Source organism: Centroberyx affinis, unplaced genomic scaffold (genome assembly GCF_046629955.1).
Source record: "Centroberyx affinis isolate AG114_WGS23_722 - 3 ecotype Tasmania unplaced genomic scaffold, CSIRO-AGI_Caff_v1 ptg003934l_1, whole genome shotgun sequence".
Lineage (NCBI taxonomy): Eukaryota > Metazoa > Chordata > Actinopteri > Beryciformes > Berycidae > Centroberyx > Centroberyx affinis.
Genome location: NW_027281763.1, coordinates 286,574 through 308,058, shown reverse-complemented (window position 1 = coordinate 308,058; position 21,485 = coordinate 286,574). Strand labels below are relative to the sequence as shown.

The following is a 21,485-nucleotide window of genomic DNA, read 5'->3' as shown; positions in this document are numbered from 1 at the left end:
ACAAGTCATTTGAATATCTGCTCTTCTGTAGGTCATGCTGCTGGGTTGAACTAAAAAAAATAATCAGCACTGAAGACAGTGGAAGTTCACCAATGTTACATCCTGATGATGTGCTGTTGAAACGCCACCGCCGCCATGAAAATGCCTGTCTCCAAGGCAGGAAAATATCACTGGATAAAGTTGGAAACAGCTTTACTTAAGGCAACTGTGCAAAATAACATTTTGAAAATGAAAGAAGCAATGCATCAACAAAAAAGATGAGCAAAGAAACGCCAAGAGACTGGGTTGTGGGGAGAAAAAAACAAAAAAGAAAACCTTCACAAGTCATTTGACACTACGGCTTTCGCCAGGCTTGAGGCTTTCTGCAGTATAATACACCCAAACACTATTTTCAGGGACATATTTTAGGATGAGAGCATTGTCCTCCCTTCCCTTGGCGCTGCATGAATAGAGCACAGTGTGGTGGTCACTCAGCAGCTGTTCCCCAGTTACTAATGTGTACTCCATCAGCTGGTCAGAAAGAGCATAAACTGGCTGGGATTTGACAGTGAACCGAAATGCACTCTTTAAGAGCATGACAGAGCTATTGCATTTTAAGTCCTTGCCAGCAGGGGGTAATGAATGCAAAATACAATTCTGGCATTACTGACAAAGAGGAAAAGAACCAGGGAAAGTAAGATACCATGTTAATGTGGTTTCCAAACTGACACAATTCACCGTACACTGTTGAGAGGAAAACATGGAAAAGTTACTCGTCTTGACTTAAATAACTCATGAAAGTGTAGCCAAATAAACAATGCAAATCACTGATATTACCCACTCAGGTCCCTGTTCAATATCTGCTGTTTCTCCATTGGTGATGAAGCCAAAGCTATTAACTTTGAAAGGCACGGGGATTGCAGTGGAATACTAAAATCAAGTATATTGATGTAACCTACATTTTTTAAGTGCTGCACTGGGCTTTCATGATCTATCTCCCAACAGCTAAACTTAATGGAAGTGTCTTTGAGAGTTTTTCGAGGAGAGTGTCAAAAGTGATCTGCGAGGAGTGCCAGGAGGAACATCTGAGGCAGAAAGAAATATTGGAAAGTGCAAAACTTTTTGATGCCAGTATTTGTTTTAGCTTAACGGATGACAAGACATTGGACATGCTTTGAAATCATCATAACTACTTTGGCGTGCTGCTTTAACGGCTGCTTTTACATTCAATATGACATCGAGAATAAATAACATCTGCGGCATCGTCAGCTGTCTGAGTTCAGCATACTTGAAAATGTTAAGTCATCTAATGTGCACACATGGATAAAAAGCCAAATTAGGTCTCATGTAAGCCTCTTACTCACACTGCAGATTCCCAGCTGATATCAGGTATTACAAAAACAAGATGTTAATCTCTATTCACTATTCTTGACTCTTTTTTTGTTAGAGGAAAAATAGCACCGGCCTCACTTTTCTTCTACAAGGGCAGTTAAAGCTGTCCTTTTTAAGACAGACCAGGGACCAATCAATGGCCACGAGCCACTGCAAATTCTCACCATCTCCACTTTGAAAAGGAAAGCCTATCTCCTGCCCTCATGATGTCTCCATTATTATCTGGCCGTCCCTCGCGGTACTGACAGGACAAGGCCTCGTTCCCAGGGGGCCTCTTCCCAGCAGCCACTGCCCGCTTCACTGATTCACTGCCCACAATGATGGATACACAGAGGACTCCTCCACATAAGGCCACACAATAGCAGGCACGTTACCCACTTTGTACCCAACACACACTGCCTCAAAGTAAGTGATTACATGTCGCCACCATCAGATTGCTGTGTCAAACCGCGACTGCTGTCGCTCTAATTTTATGCCATACTCTGTAAAAGTCGTGTCATTTGAAATCTACACACCAGAAGAGTAAATAGGTTTTGTGTAGACGTACATCCTTCTTTCTTGTGATGCATTTCAATAAAAGGCTGTGGAATGGCTTTGAAGAGCGGGAATGAATGTGATCTTGCCGTAGCATGGCAACAGATAAGGTGGAACTCCTACTGTTGTCTCATCACACTAGATGGCTGAAGCCAGTGGGCTTGAATTTCATGGCCCTAATGCAAATGCCAGACACAATAGTCTGTTGTATAACACTAACACACAGAGGAGTGGACTGGATCAGAATGCAATTTCCCTGTTGTGGAGCCCTAGGCACTCAGCAGCACAGGATTTGGACTGTCACCTCCTAACACATAAAGGTAGGGTGTGCCATCTGGCCTGCAGTCTGAGCGCTTTGTCTGGTTCTTATATAGCTGGAGAATCATTAAAAATTAAACCATTCATTTTCAGTACATGGATTCTACATTAAAGCATTTTAATCATGACCAATCTTCAACTGTATACGCTGTTTTTTGTGAAGTGACTTGCAAAATGTTACCATCCTTTCTGCTGATAGCAGTGAATGTTGTAGCCGGTGTAACAAAATGATTAAAAATACAGTGAGCGGGCACCTTACTCCCACACTATGGATGATAATGCTGAGCTGGGATAATTTTATCACAAAAGCTAGAGCTTCCCTTTACTTAAGCTAGGTCCTTCAAAGTGCAGCCAACAACACACCTTCAAATTCAATTAGTCCAAGTAAGATAGTATAACTGTACGAGATAACTGGTGCCAGAGGATTAAATTGTTGTATATGTTGGCAATGTATTTTCAAGGAGGTGAATTGCTGGAAATTTGGAAGGACAACAGGGGTCAGCTCCTTCTTTTAAATGATTCTTCCCCATCCATAACCTCCCACCCCACCACCAACCAGGAGACACACTATACACACTGTGCTGTAAATGTGTCTAGAATAAAAAAAATAAAATAAAAAGCACTGCAGTGAATCTGAGTTCTTGCAGAAAGCTGGAATTATTAAAGAAGTTCAAGCGTCCAAACGACACAGGAGATGGGTAAAAATGAGATGATCTAACACTCATGACAGTCAAATGAATCGGTGATAAACACATATCTGAAGCCTTCGATAGTGCTCAGCCTCGGCACTTTAGGCCGATCTGCGGTGGGAATTCATATTTCTGAAGTCTTCGTATGCTCTGATGCCCATGAATTAGTCCTGTGCAAGTAATGGTTAAGAAATCCCCTTGCGTTGCACACAACAGGCAGCACTGCATTAAAAGAGCTTTGTCCCTCTGGTAACATAAACAGTGGATTGCCGGCAATAACAGGCATGGGCACTGGAGTTACTGTATGCATCATTTCTCTTCTGCCTCCTTTCACTTCCACCACCCATTACAGAAACCATCACCATTACCATCATTATCTTCATCTTCATAAAACACAGTGAATACAAATTAACACTGTATTGTTATCAGGGAGGCTAAATGTGTCTATCATGGCTGACTCTTTGCACAGCAAGAATCACAACAAGGTACACAAAATATAAAATGATTAAAGTAATAATCTGCAACTTTTTCATATAAGGAAATGTTTTTGCTGCTATCACCAATTCATATCATACAATAGTGATTCAACATATACCCAGTTCATGAAAGCTTTTACATTTGGTGTTGTAAACACCTACAGTATGAGAGGGTCTCTTTTTCCCGGGAAAAATCCCACAGGAAGAGATGCGTTTAATGTCTTACGGAGGCAACAAAAGCAGTTTGTTTGTAATAAATATAAGAAGGTAGAAGAAATATAAGATTCCACAGTCTACATTGAATATATTTATTAATACAGTATGTCAAGCCATTGCCTACATTGAGTGCAAAACACCAAAGCAATAACTGCTTAGGACCAAAGGTGTCGCCAAAATCAAGAAAAACAAGAATCTTGAGGATTATCACTTTAAAGAATACTTGCATTAAAATCATTTAACCTTCCTATGGATTTGCTGCCGATGGAAAACCAACATAACATTTGGCCAGAGTCTATTGAGTAAGGGCCGTTCAAATATATCTTGTAGCTGCCACTGAAAGATTGTTATTGATTTTCAATAAGTGCAAAGCATCCATCCATGCAGCGGCTCTCTGCGCTGTCAGTCGACCACTGTGGCACATTTGAGCTGACAGACTTGACCTTGGCTTTTGTGGCTGCAACCCCCTTATGAGGTGGCAGCAACCTTCACTCCTGTCACATCTACTCCCCTGAGTTCACTGAGCTGCACCAGATGTATGCGTTATTGTTGGTTTCTCTGCCGCCGTAGCCGAACATCCAAACAGCCAAACATGGCGTACGGTCGCAGGCCTCCACACGAGCCTCCATCAGCTCTGACAGGCTTTGTGGAATTACGTTCACATCAGCTGGTAACCCACGGAGAATCAAATTTCCCTGACGATCCATCATGGAGGCATCATTGGCTGAGCGCAACTTCTACCCAGCAGGTCGCTCTGCTGGCAGCAGAGTTCAGACCTGCGGCCAGCCGGAGGCCCCTGGGGACGGGGGGGGAGGGACACACTGAGTAAGTGCTTTGCATGCGATTATTACTTATTCATTCCTCAGGCAAAGCCTACAGATTTTTATGCCTGCTCTCAACAAGGGGGCAGCTACTACTTAGAGAGGATCTGACAACATTTTTTATGGATTGTAAAAACAACCATGATCAGCTGAAACTGGCCTAGAAATTGATTACTTTCTCATTCTAGCGTATGGCCTTTCTGAATAAATGTGAGCTGCACACTGAGTAACGCACCAACAATTCAGTGTCTGTCCCATGGACCATCACAATGTGTGAAAACAGTGTCTCTCAAGCTCCAGCTGCACCCAATAGCCAAAATATGTGGGCTCTAGTGTTACCAGTCTCCCATAGACCGTGTTAGTCACACATACCAGAGCAGTAAGAGTTCAGGTGAGAGGCCAAAGGGTGAGTAGTCTCCAGCTGGAGCTGGCTTTGGCCACTCCAAATCCAATCTGTCACAGACTGCAGCAATGCAGGATTTAAATGGAAGCAGGTTTCCTCACCAGATCTATCCATTCACTGCCATCTACCTGCTGAGGCCTGGTGTGGTTCATCAAACACTGGCATAGGGCAGACTATTCACAGCTTAATGATGTCTCTTCTTAAATGTACAGTCACTGCTGGCAATCTGACAAAAAGATAATAAAAAGGAGACGCATAGAAGGCAGGAGAGTATAAGGCATCGCACTGATGGCGTTAAGAGGGCATTTGTGTAGTGGTGCTTTGTTAAAATGTTCCAGTCATAAGTCTGATCATATTCCAAGAATGGATGTGGCTCCTGGCTCTCTCTCTCTCTCCCATCAGAAATTGTAATTGCTATCTCCTCCACAGGGGCCATAATACTTTCCAGAAATACTGGGGGGTTTTCAAGTGGACAGATTGAGAGTCTGGCTACTAACCCACGCCAGCTCAGTACCACCAATGCCAGTCCGAGACGGCCACCTGTTCCAAAGACCACAGTGACTGGTATGCTACCTCGACTTGCAGAATTTCACCAGTACACCAGCAGAGTGAAGTTGTCTAGTTGTCTTTATCTCTCTATTCACCACTTGTACCGCTACCTTATGTGCTAGTAAATGTGCAGCCTGTTAGCAATTTATCTAGAGGAGATTTTTTGTACCCTTTTTCCACATTGGGTAAATGCTGCAGGCCCCAATAAAGAAAAAGAAATGCGGTTTAATGGAGTTCATAAATCTGTATTTCATGCTGCCAACTGCGAGCGGCACATGCTGTTTCGTCTCCTTCTCCCACCCCTCCCTGAGTTGGTAATCTCGTTAAAGTTCAATGTTTCCAGAGCTGTCTCCTCTGGGAACTAGGGTTCCTGATGTCATCCTCTTTTCCACAGCAGTTTACCCTCTGGAGAGGTCCGCATCCATTTCACCTAGATTCACACTGATGGTCTGTTCCTCCACTGCCCCTCAGACCCAACGTGTCAAAACTAAGATAGGGGCCTGGGGGAGGGGGACTGCAATTGTGTCTGATTGCTGTTCTACATCACTCCACAGAGGGCAGCACTCCATTAGAGACAAATTGTTAACACCTGGAATGTGTTTATTAAGATAAAACAGAGCCCATTATGAACCTAACTCTCTGGGAACTGCTGGGCCGCCACGAAAAAACACCTGAGGCCAGAGAATAACAGCCTAAAAAAAAAAAAACGAAGAATCTTATCAGAAAGCCACTCACAGTTAAAGACCAAATGTAGACTGATGGATGGATATTGAGGCAGGTATTCACATGCTACTGCATGGCTGAATAAAACCCTCCTGAGCCATTCTGTTTCACTTTATAGCTACTGGATCCATGTGTAAACATTTCATGAGTCAATGGTACGTTAAGGCAATAAGGAAATAATACATAAGTCTCTAGTAATAAAAAAGCACTCAGTTGTATCCATGCTTAAACAGAAGACACACAAAGTCAGTATGGCAAGCATGAGATTACTATGTAACCATGCATATATCAGCTGTAAGCGCCTGCTGCCCTGCTGAGTCCAGCGGGTTCGACGAAGTGACGACAGGCAGCACCAAAGCCCCCGTCAATGAATGTGAGATTGCAGGCTGCCTAGCTGATGCTGTCATGAGGTATTACCTCCTGTGACAGTCAAAATAACAACAGTTCTAATTAAAGGATGATTGGAATGGGTGGACCACTGCCTCCTAATGGGGGAATAAACTGCAACATTGCTCCAAGAAGTGAATTGTGCTCATTTATTAACTTGAGGAACCCGGTAGGTGCTGTCAAAATGTAATAGCTTATTTTAAAGCTACATAACTTTCCATCTATTCTGATGCCCACTGGCCCATTCACTCCAGCACTCCAATTAGATAAAAATATACCCGTATACTGGTGATACTTCAGCTGGCTATCAGACATGGTGAGATGCTGAGATTTGAAGTGTACAGTAACTCTGCGTCAGTGTGGAGCTCCAGTGTGCGTCATCCCTAATCTCAGAACTAGCTTTTGCTCAGTGAATTAAAAAAAAAAAAAAGTCTTCCCCATGCAGTGTTGGTGATAGGGCTCCCAGACTGCTTTAACAGGCAGTCTCACTCTCCAGCCCTTTCATGCCCCAGCTGAACTCCTCTATGTGTTGAATGTTAATTTAATGGCTGCTCCCAACTCTAAACTGAGGAACCGCAGTACTTAGACAGATCTGTACCCTCGTCTCCACCTTGTCCTCCCTCTCCTACCTTCTTCTCTGTGTAAGCAAAATTACTTCTCTGTGCACCGAATGTCTTTCTGGCAAGCATCAAGAGGTCACGGCTGTAATTTCCTTTGCCTGGTTAAAAGCTGACTGAGTATGGACCCAGTCAGTCTGGATATGTTCGAGAGCAGGTTTTCAATTTCACAACACTTGGGCTAGTCGGTCTGCAGATCCTATCCCAAAGGCCAGCCCCTTTTATTGCCCCTGTTGCTAAGCAAGTGTATCATCTCAAGCACCATGCAAACAATATATTCAAATAACCTCACTGGGATTAGGTATTAGATCTGAAATACAATATATTTATATTCCACCATTGGACTGTTTGTGTTCTCTCTGGAAAATTGCCATTGATTCCTCTGTACATACCCGCAGACCTCTGGATTTCAGTGGAGGAATATGAATTCACCCTTCAATATTCAATTACAGAGCACATCTCTCCTATCTGACATTTTGATTTTATAATTCCCCACCACTGAGTTTCTGTGTCAGGGTATATGACTTAATCTGTCATCAGCTTCTCTCTTATTATTTCCATTTATGTAACACTAAGCATTTTCAGAGGTGATGATGACTGATATTTTAAATTTACTCTAAATAATCTATTGTTATTTGCAAAATGTTGACAGGAAAGTGAGGAGTGGCTAACATTTAAAGAGTGACTAGTCACTCTAAGATAGAAATGCATACTGAAGTGGCATGAACCCAATTAATAAAACATCCCTAACACCTACACCTATGAGATCTACTGCACATTACAGCTTCGTGACACATTAATGGGCATTGATTCAACACTTATATCAGCTCTCCTAACGTATGAAGACCAACATTATTTTCCGACAGAGGTTCTACTGTGTGTCAGTTTAGTGAGTTGCCAAAATAAAACTTCCCTATTTAACACAATTTTAATAAAACTGTCATATGGTCCCCGCAGCCACTAGGTTGCCCCCTAACTTGGATAAATGGAATGGTGAATATTTGAAAAGTGAAACTATACCTTAATAATAATAATTTTAATCAGCAAAATCAGCCCAGAATCTACCAACAACTTCCAATATATTCCATTTCAGAGCAAAAAAAGAATATGTAATTTGCAGTTGTGTAATATCTGGTTATTGAGAATACCTTGGCATATCATTGCCATGCTCTTCATACCACTGGGTGATGAACTGTTGAAAAGAGTAGTGTCATCTAGAAAGACCCGATGAAGTTGTTCAATCAAAATCATTATCTTAGCCTTGACTAGAAATGACCTAGCCCACATAATAGATTACATTTCAGGAAATGTATCAGACATTAGTACCAAAGGTGAATCAAAATGGGACATTGTGTGCTGTCTGATTCTTTTATTTTAACCATTCTCTGTGCACAGATTATTGATGAGGCCTATCCTACTATAAAATGAGGCAAACTCTGTCCGTCTGTCTGTCTGCATCCATTTAGCTCCTCAATGGGTTGGCCAATCAATCTGACACTGCACATGGGCATTGAGCATTGGCATAGGCAGGGACTGACAAAGCTGATTTTTCCATTTTCCCAAATTTACGCTGTTTATGTGCATTTTTGGCAAGTCTGCGCGGAGTTGTGGCGCACACATCCCCGGGTATGGACTGGTATTTTGTATTTTCATTTTTGGCAGCGTTATCCTCATCCATCCAAAACATTATGTACATTGTGGTGGGGCCGCATGAAAACTAACTCCTGCAGTGGACTGAATTAGTCCACTCTCTATCAGCAATTCAAAAAACAAGTTAGCAAGCATATTGACTATGTTTATTGTCTACATTTACTACATCATGGTGAAGTACATCGGCGATACAAGAAAAATAACTTTACTTGTCAGGGAGTTGGAAGTCCACTGACGGTAGCTAATGCAAAGCAAACCACCATAATGTGTACTTTCTCCACCATGCCAAAGTGTCAACATTTGGTAAAAGACTGTTATCAAACATACCAACAAAACACCCCTCAAGGCCATGACTTCTTCCAACGTTTCAGGAAAACAAGAGGAAATAGACAAAGCTCCTTGCAGATGACCCAGGAGATGACCATCTTGAAGATAACCATCTTGTCTGCCTTCATCAAGTTTGGACAGAGTCAGAAGTAAACAAACATGTCCTCAAACACAGTAAGACTGGAGTTGTGCAAATATTTTTCCAACTTTGATTGGGAAATTGAACATCATAAAAATGCTTAACACTTTGGATACATGAATCGGAATACATACATTTCCTTGAGTAAATTATTGCGAACCATTCATGTTTTCTGAAATAATTTCTTCCTCAAGCCAAACTGGTGTCTCATTCCTAAGGAAACCACGTGGGAAATAAAAATTGCGTATTCAGAAAGATGGAGGGAGCAGCCTAAAAATCAGATACACTATTTACAAAAAAAAAGATTACATACTGTAATCAAGGTTCAAGTTTATTTCAGTTTACATTGCATGCAGCAGATTATTGTTGTGTAATATAAACATTACTCAGCAAGAAAAATGACAATAAGTGTGTGTGAGTGAGGATGAGTGTGTGTGTGTGTGTGTGTGTGTGTGTGTGTGGGGGGGGGGGGGTTGTTGTAGTAAAGGCTGTAAAATCGTTTGTGACTCCCTGACATAGGCAAGTAGAAAAGAGAAGAGGACCCAACACCGACCCTTGTGGAACACCATAATTCACCCGGGAATAATAGGATGATTTCCTATTTATGTGCACAAATTGAAATCTTTCAGTAAGGTATGATTTAAACCATATGAGAGCATAACCACATGTACCAACAAGAGACTCTAGTTTATAAAGGATGTTATGAGCGAACATATCGAAAGTAGCACTTAGCACACCGAGAAGCATGAGACTGGACTGGAGATTTTCATCTGAAGCTACAAGTAAATCATCAGAAACCTTCACAAGAACTGAAACAGTTTTTGTGAAGGTTCTTTGCATTTACTTAATATTACTGTATGGGTCTACTCCCACACCACAACATTGTTTTTTCAGGCATCTCTCTTCCATGATATGATTTTATATATATTATTATATATTTAGCTATTATTTGTGTACAGCCAATTCTCCAATGTACCTCAATGATGGCGCCAGCTATGGCTGCTAGGAGATTTGTGACGCAACTGCAAAGCCTCGATTGTGGGGAGAGGATTTAATAAAAATGTTATGCTTTAACAATAACTTTTGGATTCTACATGATTTAAAAGCCCGAAGAAAGTTTAGTTTGAGTTACAGAACACAGGCCTACAACTGTATCCCTATAATACAAAACAGTATTAGTTTTACACCCCTGATCTATGATGTAATCTTGATGTACTTCTCCACTGAAAATTAATTTCAAGAGATGAAAAAGATGACTCATAAGACTCAGGGTTAGCTTCTGGGAATAGAGGTGGGTACATTTACTGGTTCATAAGTAATAGCACCAGAATAGAATTAAAGGGGGAAAAAAAATAAAGGAGAAAAAAAAATTAAAACATTCTCTCAGCCAACAAAATCAACATTCTATTCATTGTCGGTGGATCAGTGCAAGGCTCTTAATCTAGATGACATCACAGGTTGGAGTCTTACTTCTGTGGTTTCTGGCTTTGAGAAAGAGTTGTTCATGTTCACACATATTGATTAGAAAATAAAGTAGGAACAACATGACTTCTCAAATAGAACGTTATTCCCCTTTAAAGAATACTAAATGCTCGAGACTTACAATGCATATTCATCCAAACCTTTACATGGAACAAATCAATATGCAGTGAATATTACGGTTGTAAGTGAGCCAGAACAATTACACTGGTAGGCACAGCCTCCCCACTGCTTGAGTGGAATGCAGATTCCCTTGTTGTGGTTTATGGAAAGCTAGTTTGCTATAAGGATTCCACAATTGGCTGGTTCCACAGTGCTTGAGATTTCAGGCAAACACTTCAGTAAAAACATGATGCACTACTCATGGTGGAAGGAGCAATCGATGGATGGAAGAAATACTTTCATCCTGGCTTCCCTGCTTCCACGGAAGAGAAAGTTGAAGAGAATAACAGTATGTGTGCATACAGAGTTTTCCAAGTGGAAATAAACCCCTTAAAATTCACACAGGGGATTCGCTGGATCTCCACAATCCCCACCTTCACTGCTAAGAAAATACCGTTGTGTCGCCAATCTATTATTCCCTCAAAAGTCAAATCCCCACAGGTAGTTCAAATCTGTGCTCTGATGTGGGAGAGGAACAGCAGTATGTCTGATAGATTATAATCGTCAGAGTTGGTTACAGTAATTTAAAGCTGAGCTGACACAGCAAGAATGGCCAATATGACAAATATGACCTATGACCACAAGCCACAATTGTATGGCTATTACTGTCAATGAGGAGGATGGGCTATTGAGGAGATATGAGCCATAAAGATCAGCTAAACAAACACTGTGAGAGAGTTACAGCAAGAGAAAAGAACTGAAGTATTTTAACAAAACTCTGACTTCCTTTTATACACTATATATTAAGCAGGCTATATACACACAATTCCCAGTTATAGGCTGTTGTGCAAAGGCAGTGGGATAATATAATACTGTCCCACCCTCTGATGTCTGGCTCAGTATTTAAAGTTGAAAGAACAAGGTATGTCTTCTTCTTTACAGACGAGGAAACCTCTCCTCCGAACCGGAGAAGCAGCCTGAACTCAGATCTGCTTCAGACCACGTAATAAGGGTGACTATTGTGATTCTGCATGCATACCATCACCTCCCTCACCCCAGCCGAGTGCAGCTCCGCTCCAAGCACACACTGCTTAGACAGACACCAGAGTTTCAAAGACATTTCATCTAACTGCTGAAGCTACTTACTTCCACCACTAAATACTGCCTGGGAATCTCAAGACTCTGCTGCGGCCGCTGAAAATTATCTGTGGCGGGAACTCTGGGAGGAGAAAGAGCAGGGGGGAGATTGAAAAAAAAAAAACTGACCCACCAAAAGAAATTGAAGTTGTGCAAGTCCTTGGAAACATAATCAGTGCAGTTGAGGAAAAATGCATTCTTTTCACATTACTTCTGCAATTACCTCTGGTCTAGGAGAAATTTTAGTTCATTATATGACATGGATTTGTCATCGTTTGTCATCATTTTGATACAAGCGCAGTTAATACTCAAGAATGTACACACATATCCCCGCTACACACACACACACACACACACACACACACACACACACACAGCTTGAAATAATAATCTCATCTACTGGACACTAAGGCTACCAGCTTGCACCATTTACATATTTGCCTTCTTTGGACTGAATTTGTTACCTTTGGAATCCATTCAATTGTGGCAAAAGAAAGTTAAAAAGATGTCCATATGACATCTACCCAGTAAAAACATACTTTATTATTCTCCAAGTACCCAGGAAACACACACAGTTCCTTTCAGGGTCCAAAGCAAACAAATGTAACCCTAACCCTGCCTTGACAACAGTGACACAGTTCAGCTCATTCTACCACGGGTGAAGATATAACACGTGTGATGATGTCTAGCATCACAGCGTTATATTTCATTTGAAGGAAAATGAATAATTTTGGCCGCTGTCTGTGCAGACTGAAAAATGTGCCACTTGAATCAGCAAATTTTTATGATCCTATATATATTGTAACTCTCTCTACAAATCCATGCAGAAATGCAATATGATCAAAGTCTGTGACAAGTGAAAACAATGGCAATGTTAGTCTTTTTGAAAAATGCATTAATTACTGAATTATAATACCTTAGAGAGTGTAGACAGAATAAAAGACTGAGCCGAAAGCTGACATAATCATTGTAGGACTGAAGGACCCTGTTTTGTCTACAAGGTTTTGTAAAGACTGGGCTTGTACATATGTCACCACTTGTTTTGCCTCGACACTGCATTAATTAGAGATCAGAGTTGTTGCCACCAACCATCACATTACGTTCTGGGGAAAAAAAAGAAAAAAAAAGATGATAAACAGAACTGAAAAGTGAGTCTTTGGCTTGTAATCATAGGGGAACTGCTTTTGACTGCCATTGTACCTATAGAATGTCTTTTTAAGTTGCTAGGTAGCGCCATCCACAAAGTACTACCATGTGGAAGCTCAGAGCAGCATCTTACAGCCAAATGGTTCTTTGTTCGGTTTCAGTGGAGCTGCAACAGTGTAATTTCAAGGGGGATTGGGACCAAGGACCCCAGTGGCCAACTTGTTTTGAAAAGCAGATGCGCAGATTACCCATTCAGTCTAACAGAATATTTAGTCTTTTGACATTGAGAGCATTTCAATTTGTTGCTGAAATAGTGATAGTTCTATAAAGCACCTTTTATGATTCGAAGGACCGTCTATTTTTAGACTATACTGGCAGTTAATCTTAACAACAGTGGGCCATATAGAGTAGCTATGTTCCCTGAGGCTCACCCTTGACTGTCCTCTTACTGTTCTCTTTCAAACAACTTGATTGCTCCTCTTGGATTATCTGCTGGATGTGGATATGTGTGTAGCCCGTGTGTGAGCGCGGGTGTGTGAGCCTCTGTGTGTGTGCAATGTGCATGCAAGTGTGTGTTTTAATTAAAGTTTCAGGAGGACTGGGAAAAGTTTAATTTAGCAAAGGCAGGGTGAAAAATTGTCTCGTTTTCTTGTCTTCATTTCTGTGCCGTTTCTTATCTTCCTCTAAGCTCGGCCACTGCACAGGTTATCTCCAAATTACAAACAGAACTCATTTATTCTTCAATTGAATTAGGTCCTAGAGAGAAGGTCTGTGCAACCATCTCTCCTTTCTAAAACAACTCACCAACAGTGGCTATCCAGAGCTGCAGTGATTAGACCCCAGCATGACCTGGATCAAACACTTCAATCAGACATCGCTGCTTGGTCTCTCTCTCCCTCTTTCACTCTATGCCTCTAACAATCTTCCCTCCTTCCAGTCTTTCTCTTCGTCTTTCTTCCTGCCTTCCAGTCTCGACAGCAGTGATAAATTCAAGACAACAAGAACAGATTTTTGAAGATCATAGTACACATATTATCTGAAGAAAGCTTCATGGTACCAGTGCACAGAATGAGAATGGAGCTGCCATGTCAGCAGCCAAACAAGATTGGATTAATGGTAAAATAAAGTTAAATACACAACATTTCCAATAGCATATCAATCAATGATGCTTTGCAGATTGGAGTTTTAGTTATACAAATATTTCTCAGAGACAGAGCTGCTCTGGAGGCAAAAATAATCTGATAGGTTAAATTAAAGTAAAAACTCAGTGGGCGGGGCCAAATAATCACAGTTTTCTAACAAGTTAGCTAACAGGCTAATGAATAGCAAAGAAGGAACTCTGGTCAAAATATGAATAAAATGTGCATTTTTCATTCATTCTAACCTGGATAACTTAGTATGAGTAGATTGTGTTTTTCAGTTAGTAACAGCCTAGAGTGCTATGCTTCATAATGTTAACTACGTCCTCTTTTACCTCTTGCCTTTTTCACTGGGCTTCAGTCCAACATTACCAAGCCAGAAAAAGTGTGGTTCCTTGGCTCCGCCCACTGAGGTTTGGCTCAACCAATGAGATTATTTCTGCCTCCAGAGCACCTCTGTCTCCGAGAAATGTTTATATAACCAAAACTCCAATCTGCCTGATCTTAATGCACCTTATATACTGTATATATATTGCTTTATATATATTGCTTTATAAATACAGCGTTATATTTATGGCTACAGCGTATATATTGCCTGCATGAGGAGCAGAGAGAGGCCTTTTGTCTTTGATGACTGCTTCTCTTCCTTCTTTTCCCCTCTCCCTCTGCTCCTACATCTGCTTTCATTTTTCGCTGTGTGTATGACAAACAGCAAAGAAATTCCAAACTGTGGTCCTCGTAAGCCAGCAGCCCCTCCCCCATCTTTCTCTTGGCAGGATGGCTCGTGTCTCACATTTAATCATGAATGCTTTGCCAGGCAGCTGGGCCTGAGGGAGATTCGGAAGGGGAACAGTAGAAACCTGATCTGGTGAGGCAGGCAGCGTACAGTTAAACCTCTCCATAAAACCTGGGAGCCAGGCCATAACAACACTATCATGATAGTTTGACGAGAAAAAAAAGATTGAACTTGTCTTTGGTCAGTGGTGTCAAATTAGTGAGGAAAGTGTTGGAAAAACACAAAGTTTACAAAACTATCAGGAGCTCTTTTCCTGGCAAATTAAGGGAACAGATGGAAAAGGGAAACGTCATTCTCTTCGCATGCTGTCCCCTCGTTTGTAATGTAGTTTTTCATTTTTTCCACAAAGTAGATGACTCTTGACTACCAAATGAAAATGTAAACATTGCCAAGACATGTGTGATCTATTAAGTAGACCAAATTTGAAGCTCCACTAGTGGCCAGCCCCACATCACAGTGTCTAACATTCTCATTCACATCCATCGAGTATAATTGCATCCTCAAAGAGAATGGTTTAAGGGAACAGATAATAGAGTGGCACATGAGCCTAATCATTTCTGCAGTATCTCTCTGGGGCATGGGCAGTGACTAACTCTTTATCTCAAAGTGTCACAAAGGAGAACCTTTCTCTTAATCTCACTCTGGTCTCAAAGAGAAAGCCATTACAATGATGGCAACCAATCTTGCTCTTTTTAGTCCATCCAGAATTTCTTAGAGTTCTTGGCTGATGTTTTGTGGCAGCTGAAAGATTGCAAGCCAATTTGTGATATTTTCTGTGTTGATTTGTGGTAAAAGTACAAGGATTAACAAAAACTGTAAGTCAAAGGACACAGAGATAAACTGCTTATTGTCAAGTACTTTGATTAAGACTTTGTCCCTGACAGCTTCTTAGAAGACATGAGAGGTGTTCTGTAGTAAAAGTACAGGGACTGTTTAAAATAGCAAGCAAGCAACTGCTAATTTTGCCAAGAAATTGCAATTGCAAAGTCACACACCTAGGGGTGAGTGAGTGGGAGTGTCTTTTTGATGCCTTTGTCAGGAATATAATTTCCTTTATGAAGTGATCATCCTGCAGTTATAACAACCAGTTCAGTTTTTTTATTATGTTAACTTAGTTGACCATCTCTGTCATATTGGGTAGAACAATTCAAATCAAGCCTTGTTGGGTGTAATTAATGACCATGGCATGATTCCAATGTTTGCCTGCCATGATTCATTAGAGACATCTGTAGTAAGCATGTCATTACTCACTCCCACACTGCACAGCTGACAAAACTGTTCCACCGTTAGACCTTAGAACAGACATTGTGTGGGAGCCATGTTGGCCCAGGCTGGCAGGGGGTGGAAACACCATGTTGTTTTCAACTTTCACTTACCAACAGACCAAAAGTAATCTGAGGTATCTGAGAACGACTAACTCCACACCAAATCTGAATGCCATCTAAACAAGCAGCATGACGCTGCAGACACAGACTTGGATCATTTTGTGGGCCCTGGATAATTATGGTGCTCTGAGAAACCTGCAAGGCGCAGAGCCTGAATAGAATTTCAATAAAAAGAAAAGCTGAGACAGAGATGAAGGTGAAAAGTATGTGGTCGATCAAGCAAATGTCTGAAAGAAAAATTGTTGAGCGAAGAATCAATAGCTTCATGTGAGAAAGACAAGCAATTCACAGAAAATAAAAAGCTATTCATATTCTGTGAAGTGCTTATCAGAGTTTGTGTCGGTGGCATCCTGATGGCTGCATGACACCAAACTATCTCTTTTAATGTCAGAAGCATGGTTGAGACTGAAGACTATGTGCAGCTACTACTTCAATATACTGGTAGCAGCTGCAATATAAATGAAACTGTATTGAACTTCAAAAAGACAACTGAACAGGCTGATCCTTCAGGTAAGAGGACGGTAGATGCTTTGTGTTTCCATAATTAAATGCAGTTATAGATAGATAGATAGATAGATAGATAGATAGATAGATAGATAGATAGATAGATAGATAGATTGAGGGAAATTCAAATTGTTACAGCAGCAAGACAATTAAGACACCACACAAATCAAAGCACAAATCCAGGTACATGAGATAAAGTAGAAGAATAAGAAATAAAGAATAAATACCAATAATTGTTGCTGTGGGTATTTTTACGCAATACAAGTTTTAGGCAAACCACAATGCTATTTTTTTGTCTGAATAGGCAGCATTAGGTCCACTGGGTCACAAAGTGCTGTTGCAAATGCTAGAAATACTGAGAAACAAGCTCAGACAGTAGAGAAATGGTTCTTCAGAATAATCTCATACTTTCTTTTAGCAAAAACAAACATCGGTTGCTCCCAATGTCTTCATCCCCAGAAATTATGTACAGAGTCAGAATTTCACCCTGGATCACTGTTTTGTCTCTGGTTCCCCCTCTGTCCATGGCTCTCCAAACAGCGCCTACATTTTGTTTATCCTCTGCCCCGAACACAGACATTGACTGACAAAGCCAGCAAATTAAGACTTACAAACTACTCCTTCCCCAGTTACTCTAAATCCTTTGAAACAAGGAGCAAATGTGTTCACGATGGCAAAACCGCAGCCCTCTCATCGATCAGCTGGAGCATCAGGCGAAATGGACAAATCTAAACCAACTGCTGTCTTCTGTTTTTACCCTTTGTTCCACCCCATTGATATGCTACCAAATCTATCTCCATTCTGCTTTACAGCTGGCTCATGCATGGAAATGGAGCGCTCTTTTCATCATCTTTCAACAATCCATCGTGAAATCAATGTATTAAGACCTTGATGTCAGGCTGATTGACCAATTGTAATTAACAAGATTATTGTACTATTATTTTTTTTTACTTTAAATGAAATGCAAATTTTAATGGGTATTGGCAGAACATAGTCTCATTCAAAGAGATATTGGAGTGTTCCATCACAATCTTGGCTTCATTTTCAATTACTGGAAAATGTCAAAATAATCGGAGCTGTTCCTTTTATTTTGTGGCAAATCACTGTACCAGAACATGATCCACGGAGAATAATCACGAGAAAGAATATCAATATAATACAAATTCTGTCAAAAGCAAGACGCTGTCGATGAGGTCACCTCATCTTGACACAGAACTGGCAATGAAATCATTATGAAGCACGGCGCCAGATCCTTCACTGTGGCTTCTATCACGGCAGATTATAATGTACCCTGCAAACTTTCAATACCTTTGTGGCATCTGCTTTTTTGAAGTCATGAATTCAATAGAGAAAGGTCCCTCTCTAACACAATAGATCACCTGATTGATGGCCATTCCTGAAAGAACTGCCAGAACAAAACAAGACCCTCTACTCCAATTCCCTCAGAGGCGATGAGTTTTGTCGGGTGTCAAAATGAACGAGAAAAGGGAGAAGAAGCTGATTCATTCTGGCCTGAAAATAGATGACAGAGAAGGACTGATACAACAGACGACAGCACGGCCCCGCAAAAAATAAATCACCTGAGAGATGAACAGTCATTTAATTATGAGGCACGCAATATCACATCAAGCTTATCCATTATCCATAGTGCAGTTGCTCACAAACCCGCTCAGAAAGCTGTAATCACTCAAATACGCATTGCTGCTCCTACACATCTCTTTGTCATTCAGATAAATAATAGCATATAACTTTTCATGCGTTGAACAATAAGTTGACATTTTCAATTCTCAAATCTGATTCTAAACTAAATATATATAGTATGTCCTTTAAAGTAAATACATTATTGGGATTATTATATGACAAAATTTTCATCTGGAAAAGTTCTGGTAACTCTTTCTTTAAATTCTCTCCATTCACACATCTTTTGCCTTGAAAAGAAGTGTCATGGTGACCAATTTCCCGTCCCTTTTACAACCTTTTGACATTCGTTCCACAGTCTTCAGATGCTTAATGACTATGGTTTTACTATCTAACATATCTGTCAATTTGTCATTGAATCTTGAATGAATCCCCTTGCCAAGTTGTGATAATCCGTTCACCCCCAGCGATCATATTCACAGTTATGCCACCAGATTCTCTTCTGACATTCATTTCACTTTTTTTTGAGACACAGTCAAGGCCAGCGTTCAGTTCATTATCAAGGCCCGCTGTGGAATACTCTACCAGATCAGATATGTTCGCCTCTGAAATCATATCTAAGAAAAAATGTGAATGCTCTCTTGCCATCTTCCTTTTTTCTTTCCCACAGTTTCTCCTCTTTTCTTGTGTCTTTTCTTCTAGTGGCTTTTCTGCCTAGTTTGTACGATTGTGAATATAATTGCTTACTTCTTAGTTCGTCTTTGTCTGTCTCTCCAGTGGAGGTTTTCTTTGCGAGCCCTGAAGGTATTTTCAGCCTCCCCTGCACACTGCTTTGTTCAGGAGCTGTCACTGTAGTTTGTGTTGTCAGTTTTTTACTGGCAACACTCAAACTGAATAAGGCTGAATGATTTTTTTTTTTTTTTTTTTGAATGAAAGCATCTCACCCAGCTATATCAAATAGCCTGTGCAAACTACTGTTATAATTGTGCGGTGGAGACTGAATTAGCTCTCCTGTGTGATAATCTTAGTGTGATAAGTGATATCTGGACAAAGGCCATCAGGCTGCTGCTTGAAAGGTGGTTTACTTCTGAAGAACATTTAATCTGATTTGCTGTCTCTGCAGTGGAACCATCAATCCATTTGTAAAAAGAAAAAAAACAAAACAAAACAGTTGTTTATGAGAAAAGCGGTGAAATCTGTTTTTCTTTCTTAGCAAATGATTATCATTATTTGCCCATCCTTCAAAGTACACACACACACACACACACACACACACACACACACCATTACTATGACAACTACACTATATTATTGTGACATTAACGGCAAACTTTAAAATCATACCATGGATAAGAACATAAAAGGGTTTTGGCACAAATTCATTCCTTTACATTTCCGCAATACAACACATAACAAATCAAGTCTAATCAGGTTTAGCAATTTAACTAACACAGAAAAAATAGACTTTGCAACATGTACTATAAGATGACTCCCAAGAGCTAAAACACCCTTAACTGCAGTAAATGAAACTAAACACAGCATCTTAACATTCCCTATTGTGTTTACTGCTTCACTCAGTGGTTCTGTTTGTATGTATTGGTAACTGTGGATTGTGTGTATAGCGTGTGTAGCATTGTGCAGCATGTGTTTGTTGTTTTAAATCTATGTTTTTATGCGTGCAATGTAATTTAACTGAATTAACTGTTTTTCTCTAATTGTTAAGAGTTGTTTCTGTTGTTTCTGTTCTGGCTTGATAGTTCATCCAATACATCTCAATGGGCTTTCATACCTTCAACAGGTTCTAAACCAGAGAGCTTACTGTTATGTGTCTGGTTGGCTCGATGATAGTATAAATAGTTTAATTTATTATCAAAGGATGTTCAAAGTAGTGGGTGGCATTAATATTATCCAGGCTATTCCTCCATCTCTTTGGTTGAAATGCTACATTGAAGTTTGAAGATCATGTTTGTGGTTCTGCAACAGTGAGAATCCAAAATAATCATTTAAAACCATTATTTCTCAAAAAATCAGCTTATATTTGAAGATATGGTGATGGTAATTCATAAAGTCATGAATTCGGATGGGAGCCAATAATGCTAACCGAATTGCATCATTGTTTGGTTGTGTTTTATCCAAACAATGTGACCATCCATATACTGTAATGGCACATTTAGTTACTGCAGAAAGGCTAGACTCATATTTTGTGACACCAGCGCTCTGCGGGTGGCAGCCATGGTCATTCAACTGGGAATCTGACAAAAACTAAGGCAACATAAATTGTGTTTCAACATACTTCTCATACAGTGCACCCAGCTGATAGATGTATTTTGTTGTGGCTTTACTTTACTTTACTTACTGGCTGCTGTACACGGCCCCAGGACCGCATGTCGCTGTTTTATGTTTTGTTTTGTTTTAAATTTAACTCTGTTATTGAAATCGTACACTGCACTGCTGTTTACACTAAAAAACTCTTTGTGCATAAATGAAAATAGAATTACAGCGGGAGTACGAGCTGAATACTTTCTTGTTTTTCAAAGATACAACAACAGCATATATAACAACGGGCAATGTTAAAAAGAAATTAAAAAAATATGAGGCAATAAACAAATGAATTACATCTGACACAGCCGGCAAAGGCAGGAAACTCACAAGCAACCAGATCCACTGAATCTGTGCGTGTTATGCTTTGTGGCGGTACTGTTTACTTTGAGGTGGAAAGTGGAACTTTGCATTCTCTTGTATTTTCATGTCAAGAGGCGCATTATGCCACGTTACTTCTGCAGCAATCAGCCAGGCATCCATTCTCTGCTGCTGAGTGCCTTCTCTTCGAACAGGAAGTTTTTAGCCCACAAGGCTATTCATTAGAAAAGGGGAGACGTGTTAAATCAACACCAGCGTATCACATTTCCCTTTGACGTGATGCTGCATGGCAGGAAGTA

At 40.4% G+C, this 21,485-nt stretch overlaps 1 protein-coding gene across 1 annotated transcript in view; it reads right to left on the bottom strand.

Moving 5' to 3' along the window:
- The window catches only part of nectin1b (nectin cell adhesion molecule 1b), a 145,084-nt gene that overhangs the window by 30,609 nt on the left and 92,990 nt on the right, over positions 1 to 21,485 (bottom strand). The window lies entirely within an intron of this gene.